Below are 13,717 nucleotides of genomic sequence, written 5' to 3' on the forward strand. Positions count from 1 at the left end.
GACATGTGGGGAGATGGCAGCATTCTCCGGTGTACCGACCGTTGGTGGACCTGTCGACAGTGGAGGAGCAACATTTGATTATCACCCACAGGCTTGACCGTGCCACAATCCAGGAACTGTGTACCCAGTTGGAGCCAGACCTGATGTCAGCAATCCGCCATCCCACAGGAATCCCCCCTCAAGTGCAGGTGCTGTCAGTGCTCCATTTCCTTGCAAGTAGTTCCTTTCAGACAACAGTGGCCATGGCATCAGGGATGTCCCAGCCTATGTTTTCCAATGTATTGTCCAGAGTGTTGTCTGCCCTGCTGAAACACATGCGGAGCTACATTGTTTTCCCTCAGGTGGAGGATTTGCCTACAGTGAAAGGTGATTTTTATGCCCTGGGTCACAACCCCAACATCATAGGTGCCATTGATGGGACACATGTGGCTTTGGTCCCCCCCACAGGAGTGAACAGGTGTACAGAAACCGGTAGAGTTATCATTCGATGAATGTACAGATGGTATGTTTGGCAGACCAGTACATCTCCCATGTGAATGCCAAGTTCCCTGGCTCAGTGCATGACGCCTACATCCTGCGGAATAGCAGCATCCCTTATGTGATGGGTCAACTCCAGAGGCATCGTGTGTGGCTATTAGGTGAGCACCTGGAAGAAAGTCAGTGGGAATGGTTGTCTGGGTCTGGTGATATCCCTCCAGGTTAGTGCGTGTCTAACAGTTGTCCCTCACCATTTGCAGGTGACTCTGGTTACCCCAACCTGTCATGGCTACTGACCCCAGTGAGTAATCCCAGGACAAGGGCAGAGGAACGCTACAATGAGGCCCATGGGTGAACTAGGAGGGTGATCGAGAGGACCTTCGGTCTCCTGAAGGCCAGGTTCAGGTGCCTCCATATGACAGGTGGATCCCTATTCTACTCACCAAAGAAGGTGTGCCAGATCATCGTGGCCTGCTGTATGCTTCATAACTTGGCTTTGCGACGACAGGTGTCTTTTCTGTAGGAGGATGGTCCAGATGGCGGTGTTGTTGCAGCTGTGGAGCCTGTGGACAGTGAAGGTGAGGAAGCAGGGGAAGAAGACATGCACAACAGGGACTCAGTGATCCAGCAATATTTCCAGTGAGACACAGGTAAGAATACAGAGCTGCCTACTACATGTACTTTAACACTACTACCTCTCTACTGTTTGTCGTTTTCACCCAGTGTACGGTCACTGAGTTGTTACTTTCCCTTACGATTTCAAAGATGTGGGTCCCACTGTGTGACATCTGCTTAGATTCCTCATGGACTAGAGCTGTGTGACATAGGTATGTTGACATTAACATAGAAAGAGCATTTTGTCACTGTAATTGCTAATACACTATTTCGAAAACACAGACAGACTCCAGATTGTTTTGTGCTTTAAGTGTGCTTATTTAAGTGCTCAATATTGGAGGGGGTAGTGAAATGGTGAGGGGTGATGGCGGAGGAATGTCCATGGCAGGGTCCAGTCTATTAGTCTCACAGGTACATTGCCCATATGGGCATAGGAATTGGAGCTGAGGCAGTTTCAGTATGGACAGGGTGACAAAGTGGGACAGTAGTATGACAATCAGGGTGGTCTTATTTCTTGGCGGGGGTCTTGGCATCGTGCTCTGTCTTTGTCCTGGATCTCAGGGACCGTTTGCGGGGTGGTTCTCCCTCTGCAGGGGGTGGGGTGCTGGTGTGGTGGTCCTGTGGCGGTGCCTCCTGTCCACTAGCGCTGGTGGAGGTGGTGGGCAGTTCATCGTCCATGCTAGTGTCAGGGGCCCCTTGTAGTGCCACAGTGTCCCTCCTGGTGTTCACAAGTTCCTTCAGCACCCCTACAATGGTGCCCAGGGTGGAGCTGATGGTTCTGAGTTCCTCCCTGAAGCCCATATACTGTTCCTCTTGCAGGCGCTGGGTCTCCTGAAACTTGGCCAGTACTGTTGCCATCGTCTCCTGCGAGTGGTGGTAGGCTCCCATGATGGAGGAGAGGGCCTCGTGGAGAGTGGGTGTGCTTGGCCTGTCCGCCACCTGTCGCACAGCAGCCCTCCCCGTTCACCTGTGTTCCTGGGCCTCCGTCCCCTGGACTGTGTGCCCACTACCACTGCCCCCAGGTCCCTGTTGTTGTTGGGGTGGTGGGTTATCCGGGGTTCCCTGTAGTGGTGGACACACAGCTGATTGACGTGTCCTGGGGACGGAGGTATGGGCCCGCTGGGTGGGTGCTGTGCTGGTGTTTCCAGAGGGTGGAAGGTCTGTAGTGGCCTGTGACTGGGTGATGGGAACCGACTGTCCCGAGGTCCCCGATGGGCCGGGCTGGTCATCTAGATCCAGTTGGACAGAGGTGCGGTCATCACTGTGGGCCTCTTCTGTTGGTGGTGTGGACATGTGTGGACCCTCCTGTCCGGTGACGTTGGGTAGGGGTCCTGCAGGGGTATAAAAGGATGGTTATTACATCTGTGTGTGTCATGGTGTGCAATGGGTGCGTGACCGTGTACCCCAGTGCTGTGTGAGACCTTGTGTGAGAATGGTTTAGGGGGTTGTATGGGTATGTGCAGTGGGCATGCTTTAGTGATGGGTGTCCATGCTTTGTTGTTGCTTGCAGGGCTTGGTGTTGGGATGGGTGGTTTGTAATATTGGGACATATGTGAGGAGTTGGGGTGCTGGGGGTGAGGGTGGGGGTATGTGATAGCATGCAGGTAAGGTGGGGGTTGTAATAGTTAGGATTTGACTTACCAGAGTCCATTCCTCCACCTACTCCTGCGAGGCCCTCAGGATGCAGAATCTCCAAGACCTGCTCCTCCCATGTTGTTAGTTGTGGGGGAGGGGGTGGGGGTCCGCCGCCAGTCCGCTGAACCGCCAGGTGGTGTCTTGAGACCATGGAACGCACCTTCCCCCGTAGGTCGTTCCACCTCTTCCTGATGTCCTCCGGATTTCTTGGGTGCTGTCCCAGTACGTTGACCCAGTCCACTATTCTTCGTCATAGCTCCATCTTCCTTGCAATGGAGGTGTGCTGCACCTGTGCTCCGAATAGCTGTGGCTCTACCAGGACGATTTCCTCCACCATGACCCTGAGCTCCTCCTCCGAGAACCTGGGGTGTCTTTGCCGTGCCATGTGGTGGTGTAGGTGATGTGTGGGGTGGAGTGTGTGGTGATATGTGTGCTGATATGTAGTGGTGTGTTGTGTAAGGTGTGTGGAAGTTCTGTGGGTGATGGTGTTGTGTGCCTGTAGATGCTGTTGTTCTTGCTGGTGCTCTCTCTCTTGCCTTCTCTCCATAATTGTGGTCGTAGGGGTTTGTGGGTGATGGGTGTGTGTTTCATATTGTATTGGGTGTGTGGGAGTGGTGTGTGTATGTGTATCAGGTGTGTGTATTTGGAATTGTCCAATGTGGCTGTGTTTTGTAAGAGTGTGTGTATTTTGAGTGCGGCGGTGTGTCCTGCCAATGGAATACCGCAGTTGAAAGACCGCCACGTGGATTCGTGTGTCGTGATAGTGTGGGCGTATTTCTGTTAGCGTGATGGTGTCGGTTTTGTTTTCACCAGTTTATCACTGACCTTTGGTGTGGCGGACTTGTGTGGGTGTCTGAATTTTGGAGGATTCCGAAATGTGGGTCATAATAGCTGTGGCGGAATTCCGCAGCCACGGCGGTGTGTTGGCGGTCTTCTGCACGGCGGTATGCGGCTTTTACCGCCAATGTTGTAATGACCGCCTTTGTGTATATCTATGCCACTGATATGGAAACTTGTGGAAAAGTGCACTGCACAAGTGCAATGGTTAATGATTGCGCCCTGGCAGTTGGCATCCATCATGGAATGACTTGCAGTGATGTTGACATAACATGTGTTTGGGTATAGTAATTCATTCACAGACAGAGACCAGGGTTGGCATGTCCAAGATGTGAATAGTGATGTTGCTTCTCATTGGGCAACAGGCTATTGGCCTTCTATAAGTCCCTGCAAGTTCTGTGTCTCTCCAACATGCAAAGGACAGACGGCTTCTAAAGAAACACTCAGAGGATGTCATTGTAGTGGGTGTCAGACATTAGTGCTGACTATCCTGGGGCTTGCTAATTCATTGTTTTGTGTATTCTGTAGACATCTCTCCCTGACAGCGTTCCTTTCAGTGCCTCATGTGTGGACTATCGGACTGACATTGATACTACCTCCTTGACTCTGTTGGGACAGATGACACTTGGTGAAGTGTACATTGTTGATATGTTTTCAATGTGACATAGGTATTTCCATGTCACCTATTCCATGAAATTGCACTTTTGTAAGTAACATAGCAGGATTTCAGGGCATCAATTCTCATTGTTGGTTCATTATGTATGTGCCAGATAGATGGGTGCATGACCGTGTGTAGGATATGTGGGAAAGGACTTTACAATGGGATACTGTTGTTTGCCATTAGTTAACTGAGGCTTTCTGCCTGTGGGACAGCTTTGAGGATGAAGAGGTCTCTTAGTTGTTGAATGGTTATCGTGGTTCCAAGACTTCAGCCATGCAATTGTAGTTGTATGAGATCCTAATTTTCCTGTGGGCAACTTTAAGAAATTCACATGGCATGCATGCATATATTATGGCACATGTATATGTCACTTAGGTGCACGTTTTTGCTGGGGCCTACTTAATATAATGGCATTGTTTGTCAATCAGAGTTGAGTGTTATCATGGACATGTGATCACCCTATTCCTCTTTGTCCTTGCAGCATCAGCACCAGCATGCGGAGGAGATGGGGCCGAACTGAGTGGGGAAGCATCTGGCCACGGACCTCAGGTCAGGACACCGCTGACGCAGAGGGACCCAGTGGCCTGGAGGGCGAGAGGAGTGCCATGGGGGAGACCGGATCTACATCCTCATCATTGTTCCTCCTCCAGTGGCCACTCCCTAGTGGTGGCTGACCCATTGGAGTATCCCTCTACACCATCTTTGTCCGCCACCCCCCCTGTTCTATCACCTCCCTCCCTGTTGCTCCCCACCCAGTTGGCCGTGCCTGCTCACCTACAAGGTTAGGCATCTCCTTTCCCGCAGGCACCTCCGTCCCAGCCCCTGTTACCCCTGCTGCCCTCAGTGAGGAGGCTATTGACCTCCTGAGGAGTATCTCTGTGAGTCAATCAGGCATTGTGAATGCCATTCAGGGATTGGCAAGTCAGCTCTAGCAGACTAATGCATTCCTGGAAGGCATTCATGGTGCAATGGCTGGCCTACAGAGAACTTTGTAGGCTCTGGCCCAAAATCCTCCTCCTCTAATCTACACAAGGCACCCAGACATCTGCAGACATCCACCTCAACACTCAAGAGTAGTGCACACAAACACAAGCACCACAGAACACACCGGAACACACACAAAAAGCCACCTACAGACACAACAACAATCACTACTTTACTGGACACTCCCACTTCCCCAAACACTCCCACCACCCCCAGCATCACAGACACAACATTAAGCATACCCACAAGCACAACGTCAACAGTCACAAGCACACCCAGTACACCCATCAAACTCACAGACACCACCCCAGCAGACCTGCAGACATCCACCATATCCAGCAAACCTGCAGTCACCACCCCAACACACACACACATCTGCTACTCCCCCAGCACCTCCACCTTCTGTCCCCAAGACACACAAACACCCATACTCACCCACCAAACAGACAGCCACTACACACAAGCATGCCTCCCATAAGCACACATCCATGACATCCACACCTATACAACCTACAACCACTCCCTCAACCTCCAAAACCAGACCCCCTTCTGATGACCGTCCCCGTGTGTCAAAAAAACATTTGTGTGGCCTTAACCTTTGCCCTGTTACCCTCCTCATCCCAGACCCAAAAGGACCCCACCAAACTCCCAGGCCATCACGTCCACCTCCAAGGCCTCCCCTCCACCCCTCAATCAATCAATCAGTTTTAGTAAAGCACGGCTACTCACTTGTGAGGGTCTCAAGGTGCTGGGGGGTAAGGGAAGGGGCCTCATCCGAAGAGCCACGTCGTGAGGTTCTTCCTGAAGATGGTGAGCGATGGACTTTGTCTAAGGTGCAGTAGGAGGTTCTTCCAGCTCTTTGGTGCGATGTAGGTGAAGGATTGTCCTCTGGCGGTGGTTTTACGAATGGCAGGGATGGTGGCCAGGGCCAGCTGGGCGGAGCAGAGGTATCTGGCGGGGTGTGGAAGGAGACACGGTGGTTCAGGTAGGCTGGTCCTGCGTTGTTTATGGCCTTGTACGTGTGGGTGAGTAGCTTGAAAGTGATTTGTTTCTCGACCGGGAGCCAGTGGAGGATCCTCAGGTGTTGGGAGATATGATCTCAGCATGGGATGTCCAGGATGAGTCTGGCGCAAGCGTTCTGGATGAGTTGTAGTTTTTTGATGTTTCTAGTCAAGGTGCTGGCGTAGAGGGCGTTGCCGTAGTTGAGCTTGTTTGTGACTAAGGCATGGGTGACTGTCCTGCGGCACTCTGCTGGGATCCATCAAAAGATTTTCTGAAGTTTGCAGAGTGTGTGCCAGTAAGAGGAGGAGACTGAGTTTATCTGGTGGGTTAATGATAGGGAGGAGTCAAGAATGATGCCTAGATTGTGGTCATGCGTAGTCAGTGCAGGGGGAGGCTGAAGGATGTGGGACACCAGGAGTCGTCCCAAGCTGAGGTGGTGTTTCAGAAGATGACGAGCTTAGTCTTGTCAGAGCTGAGCTTGAGGCAGCTTTCTCTCCTCCAGGTCGCGACAGCTTTCATTCTGAATGGAAGTTCCTTTTGGCCATGTTCGGTTCTTCAGTGAGGGAAATGATGAGTTGTTTGTCATCGGTATATGACACAATGTTCATTCTGTGGCTTCTGAAGATGGCTGTGAGAGGGGCCATGCATATGTTGAACAGCGTGGGACTCAGTGAGGATCCTTGGGGGACTCCACAGTTGACTCCTGTGAGTCTGGATGTGTAGGGCGTGAGTCTGACCCTTTGAGTCCTCCTGGCGAGGAAGGAGTGGTTCCATTCAAGGGCTCTTCTGCGAATTGCTATGTGATGGAGTCTGGTGTGTAGAGTGCTGTGGGAGACCGTGTTGAAGGCTGCTGAGAGGTCGAGGAGTCTGAGCGCTGAGGTGAGGTGAGGCCAAGGTCTAGTAGTGATCGGATGTCACCAGTGGCTGCCAGGAGGGCTGTCTCCATGCTGTGGTTGCTGCCGAAACCAGACTGGGAGCTGTCCACGGAGTCGTTGGCCTTAATGAAATTCCATAGTTGTGCGTTGATTGCTTTCTCCAGTACTTTGGCAGGGTAGGGTAGCAGCGAGATGGGCCGGAAATTCTTTAGTTCTGATGGGTCGCCAAGGGTTTCTTCAGGAGAGGCTGTATTTCAGCATGTTTCCAGTCATCAGGGATGGTACCAGTGTTAATGGGGCAGTTCATTGTGTTTTGGAGCTCAGGGCAATGGATGTGCTGGCTCTGATGTACATGTGGTGTGGGCAGGGTCCGTGGGGGCTCCGGAGTGGGTGCTTTTCATGATGCTGACTGTTTCCTCTATGGTGAGTGTGGACCAGCTGTGGATGGTCTGAGTGGGTTCTGGCTGGGGTGGTGTCGGACGCAGGTTCCGGTGCCTAGTTTTTCCGGGAGGAAGCTTTCGTAGATGTCCTGGATCTTGCAGTGGATAAAGGTGGTGAGTTTGTCGCAGAGGCCCTGTGATGGGGGATGCTGGTGTCTTCGGAGGGGGGATTTGTGAACTCGTTGATGACCAAGAAAAGTCTCTTAGAGTTGTGTGTGCAGGAGTTGATGCGATCCCAGAGTGCGTCCTTCCTTGCGTTCCTGATGTTTCGGCGGTGGGTGGTGGTTGCGGCTCTGAAGAAGGCGAGGTCTTCGCTGGTTTGGCTGTTCCTCCATTTTTTCCCCAAGAGTCTGCGGGTGCGCTTTGATTCTTGGAGTTCGGTGGTGAACCAAATGGCTTTATTAGGTACACATTTGGCCGATGTCAGCCGGAGGGGGGCTAGATTTTTGGTACATTCGGCGAAAGATCAGGTGAGTTGCAAGTTGGTGATTTCGTTCCATTTTGACTGGTTTGGCTGTTCCTCCATTTTTTCCCCAAGCATCTGCGGGTGCGCTTTGATACTTGGAGTTCGGTGGTGAACCATCTGGCTTTATTAGATACGCATTTGGCCGATGTCAGCCGGAGGGGGGCTAGAGTGTTGGTACATTCGGCGAAAGATCAGGTGAGTTGGAAGTTGGTGATTTCGTTCCATTTCCTGTGGGGGGTCCTGGGGGTGTGGGTGCGGCTGCCCGGTGCGGTGATTGTGAAATGTGTGCAGTGGTGGTCGGTCCAGTCTGGGGTGGAGATGGTCTTGATGATGATCCGGTTGCTTGAGGTGAAGATGGGGTCCAGTGTGTGTCCTGCGATGTGTGTGGGTGCGGAGACCAACTGACTGAGACCACGGTCCTCAAGGTGCAATTCAGGCCGCTGAGGAGGAGGTAGTTATCTGACACCAGGGTCTGGGGGTAGCGATATCTACAACATCATCTATGAATGCTAGGTGGGGGCTGGGTGGACTGTGCACCAGGGTGCCGCGGATGGAGGAGTTTTTGGTGGCATGGATCAGGAAGTGAAGGTGTTCCATTGCGGCACATAGTTCTTCTGGGACGGCCCTGACACGCGTAGTGAGGACTTGCATATGATGGTGAGTCCTCCGCCAGGGCGGGAGGTCTGGTCCTTCCTTAGGGTGCTGTATCCATTGGGAATGGCGATGTCTGGTCCTGAGGTAGAGATGGTTAAGGTCTCAATAAGGAAGGCGATGTCCGGTCGGCGGTGTCGATCAGATCCCAGAGTTCAGTGGCATGTTTGTAGAGGGAGCGGATATTCAGGAGGAGGCAGTTGATGGGGTTGTCGAGGGTGTTGGTATCTCTGTGTGTGGAGAATACCTTCAGCTTGTTGAGGCCGGCGCTGAAGTTGCAGTTCCTGAAGGTGAAAGGTCTGTGGGTGCCCTTGGGGGAGATGGTGCAGCAGTTGCTGAGACGTCCGGTGTTAAGGTGGTGGAGAGTCTCAACATCATAATGGAGGCTGGCCAGGGGGTGGCTTAACAGCGATCCAGGTTTCCCGGTGCTGGGCGTGTTCCATGTGTGGATGGGCGCAGACAGTCTGGCCTTTGGCACACCAGCAGCGCGCCCACTGTGCGCAGCCAGCATTAAGATGGGGAGGGGGCAGGGGAGTGGTCAGCTGGGAGGTGGGAGGGCAAGAAAGGAGCTTCGTGGGGGGAGGGGGCAGGGCCTCAGGGGCCAGAGCTGCGCGGGAAGGAGGCAAAGAAAGGAAGAGAGATGGAAAAAAACAGAAGTAAATGTAAAAATTAGTGAAAAAGGCTGAAAAAAGCAACAGTGAAAGAGAGGTAGAGAGAAGATACTTGTGATGGCCACTAGACCACTAGGGATGGAGGAGGAGGGCCACGAACTGAGAGTCGGGAGGCTCTCAGTTCATCCCAGGCAAAGGCAGAGGCAGTAGCAGCCAGAGGAGCTGGGGAGGGCAGCAGACGCTGGCCAGGAGGTCAGTGCAGCCACCCCCTGCAAGTAGCCATACCTCCCCCCCAAAGAAAAAGCTCACACCTCCTATAAAGAAGATCACCCCTCCCAAGCCCAAACTCCCCTCCAAAATCTGATATGTCCTCTGCAGTAGGAGTTGTATGTGCTCTGTTGACTTGCCCTTCCCAACTGTGCAGATGTGCATGACATTTGGGTTTAGTATTGTTTGCCCCTGAGACTCATGTATGGCCATTTCCTGCGTGCATATTGTTCGAGGGGCCTGTTTAAAGTGATATATGTCCCAGTGCAGTCTCCTTCCCTGGGAGTCTCAGATGGATCCATCCCAATTGTGAAGGTATAGTTGGCAGGTTGTTCTTTGTCTTTTTGTCGCCTGTGTTTTGTGCATGCCATTGGGCTTCCATTGTGTGAGGCTCCCTGCAGGTGAGTGTCTCCCGCTATACTGTCCATTTCCGCCAGCTTCTACATGGTGTTTGGACCGCCACGATCACATTGGTAGTGTGCAACCTCATAATGGGTCAGGAGGAAACACAGACTCATCCGGTCGATTTGTGCTTCCTCATGACCGTGGAGGTCTGTTCTGCCTGGCAGTGCTGGCGGACTACTGGCAGTCTTTTGTTAGTACGACCGCTAAACTTGTAATACAGTGGTCCAACCGCCAGAATGACGACGGTCAGACCGTTGCTGCCACCATGCCAGTCCGCGGACCACCAAAATTGTAATGAGGCCCTAAGGCCACAGCACTATATGTGATTACGATAAGGTTGAGAACTAATTAATTACTTGGAGGATGTTCCAAGGTATGTTACCAATTTGACCACATGTCCGATGCTCCTTTGGGTCTCCATCACAAAATATCCATTATTTACAGACAGCATTACCCTGTTAGACGGTGACTGGATTTTGGTTATTTCCATTACTGCTTCTGCAAATGCATGCATCGCTGAAAAGTTCCAAGTTACTAAAAGTCATTCCATATGGGCATTTAGTATAGGACCACAGAATATTCCCAGGTTGAATGTATTCGTAGGACAACAACATCACTCGAGATTTATCATTCAAATCAAGACTATTAGCCTTGAAAAAGTCACAAGCAGACAAAACACATGTCAGCTGCTAATGTCAGAATACATGTTTCTTCAAGAATGGATGCTCCTGTGTATCAATAAATGAATTGGATTTGACCTGCTTTCTATGAACCTTTATTTTGAGGGCTTGTAACATTTTTGACTTTGTTTTGAGTGCTATGGTATTTTTCTTAATTTAATTTAATTTATATATCAATATATATCTATAACAATAATTTTTGTAACTATATACTCCCTCTAAGATAAAGGTACAAAAAGGAAAAGATCTTAGAGGGCAATCCTGAGGTGAATGAAGACAAAAAAACAAACAAAAAAAAACTTTAGTAACTATATTTGGTTTTTTAATATTTTTGTTAATTTTAATGTTGTAATCTACGTTTTTGTTGTGATTTTTTTACTTTAGATATTTTTGGATTATTGTATTTTAACTTTATTACAAGACCAGTGGCTCAAATTATACTTTCTTTCTTGCTTTAATTTTTATAGCAGCCAAGGAACATCGACACCCAGAAACACTGGAAGAAAAAACTACAACATTACATAGATAGACCAATCACACGTCGAGTACGATCATAAAAATCTTGATTGAAAGCAACAAGTCCTCTTTTCTTGCTGCTTGCAATCAAGATAAGTACTCTGCTCATTTATTTATTCTTTCATTGCTATATATATTGTACTTACAACAATTATTTTGATATTTATTAGTTATTTCTTTAGGGTTTATAATTCTCAATTCACTTTGAGGGTCCCTCGTGCGTGCGAATGCTCTCAGCGTTCCTTGCCGCAAGCGCACCCTTGTAACCGTTTATACATAGAACACTCACAGCGTTCAATACCTGTGGTGTGCTCTTTTTGGATCTGCTCTTCAACTGCTGTGGCCCGCTTCCTTCACTCACGTTTGCGAGCTCTCCACAGTGCTCCTGGTCCTCTTTTTCCGTGCTTTTGTGAAGGCTGCACCACACTTCACTTCGCTTTTGCAAGTTCTTTGTTGAAGCGCTGGTGCTCTCCATGCTCTCCTGTTTAAGAAACTCTGAGTGGGCATTTCTTTTCCTAGTTCGTCCCCTCCCGGTCCGGCCTGCCTGCCTTTATTCACACTTCCTCAGGCCCATATTGACTCCCCTTTAAAGTTTAACTTGAGTGCTCGGTTTACTCAGTTATTGTTAACAAATAATGTTTTGCTGGGGTTTTTCCCTTCATTTTTGACTTAAATTGTTTTAAATTTCCTAATTTGTATGGTATCCTCTTAACTTCAATTTCAAGTTGATTTTTTTAAATTAAATCTTAATTATGAGAGATAATGAGCAATCCCAAACTTTAAAAGATAACCTACGATCCTTCAAAAAGGATTCTTTCCAGAATGCAGTGTCTCTCTCTGTTAGACATATCAAAAAATGCAGAGGCCTCTATTTTAAAGATTTTACAAGGCCCTTATGATGTTCCTTATAAAAAACGAAAGAAACGTGCTGCTCCCCGCGATGAACCCCATAAAGGTGTTTCAATAAAGTTTGGCCTCTAGCCTCAGAGGCAAATAATTAGGGGCTCCCCTCTTCCCCTTTAATACTGTTGAACTCCATGACACTTACAGTGATGGAAATGATGGTTTGGATGATCTTTCATCCCATTTTGATTTGAATGATGACAGTATACATAGCGGGCCTTTGGAGAAAAGGCGAAACATTATCCTACAGATGTTTTTTCCCACATTAAGTTGTATGATCTGGTTGATCATACAGGAGTTCCTATATTTGACCCTACTTCCGTTCACCATCAAAATTCATCTGAGTGGTTTGCTTCTGACCACATATTGGACTATGTTTCATTCTATTTAAGACATTCTCTGAATAAACCAACAAGGAATAAATTAAAATCTGAATGCCCTCGCCCTTCCCTTCCTTTTAGGGTAGCTGATAACCCCGAAATTGATGCTAACATACTTTTGTTGTTTTACCAAGTTTGGGAAGGGTCCCAAAAAAGGGGTCGACAGAGCCTGGTCCAAATGCCAGGATAGACTGCTGGATCTAGTGGGTCCATCAACTAGAATTTTGGACTTGGCCGAAGAAGCTACAATGGAAGGTGGATATGTGGATCCTGACACCCTTTCTAATTGGGCACAGCGGGCAATCTGTATGTTTAGGAACGCTAATTCCTATATTACTCCGGAGCGGCGTAAGAGTCTTCTTCTAAAAATAGACCCAAAACTGAGCAGCTTGGTGACTAAAGAAGAAGGTCCTGAGGCACAAGGTCTCCTATTTGGTGATTCCTTTATCAAGGAAATGGGAAGGGACGTGTCCACTTTCGTTGCCATTGATAAAGCCCAGGTCTCCATGAAAAATATTTTTTCTCATTGGGTTTTTGGCAGAGCCAGCAAAGGGAGGAGCCATTTTGCCAGCTGTTACACTTCAAGAGGACAATCTTTCAATAGAGGCTGCTACAATCTAAGCTTCCAGCAAGACTTCTAATAGGGATACAAACCCCAGTTCTATCCACGTCATTCATGTGGATTCCTGAACAGGGGTTACAGAGCTAAAGGAGAACAGCTCTCAGGTAAGAATTTCCAGTTCTGGCCTTCCTCCTGTTGGAGGCAGGTTGGGAAATTTTGTAGATGCTTGGTTGTCTTTGGCTTCAAATCTGTAGGTGATTCAAAGTGTTCAGGGCTTCCGCATAGAATTGTACCAAATTAATTTCCAAAATCAGCTTCCTCTGCCTCTAACTTTTTCCCGAGAACATTTAAATCTGGTTCAGGATCAGATTTAGTCCCTCCTTGCAAAACAGGCTCTAGAACAAACCCATTTCAATCTGTCGAGTTTCCTCAGTACCATATTTCTAGTTCTAAAAAAAGGACAAAAAACATCGCCCTGTCATAAATATCAAGCTCTTCAACAACTTTGTGGTTTACCAACACTTCAAAATAGAAACCATTCTCCACCTCAGAGATAATTTACTCCAGAACGACTGGCTGGTCCGTTTGGATTTGCAAGGCGCTTATATGACGGTTCCTGTTTATCAATCATACAGGAGGTTTCTGCAATTCCAATTGGAAAATTCCTTCTACCATTTCAAAACTCTTCCTTTCAGTCTTTCCTTAGCCCCTTGATGTTTCACCAAAATCCTAAAACAAGTAATTGCTTTC

The sequence above is a fragment of the Pleurodeles waltl genome, chromosome 1_1, assembly GCF_031143425.1.
Source record: "Pleurodeles waltl isolate 20211129_DDA chromosome 1_1, aPleWal1.hap1.20221129, whole genome shotgun sequence".
NCBI classification, from domain to species: Eukaryota; Metazoa; Chordata; class Amphibia; order Caudata; family Salamandridae; genus Pleurodeles; species Pleurodeles waltl.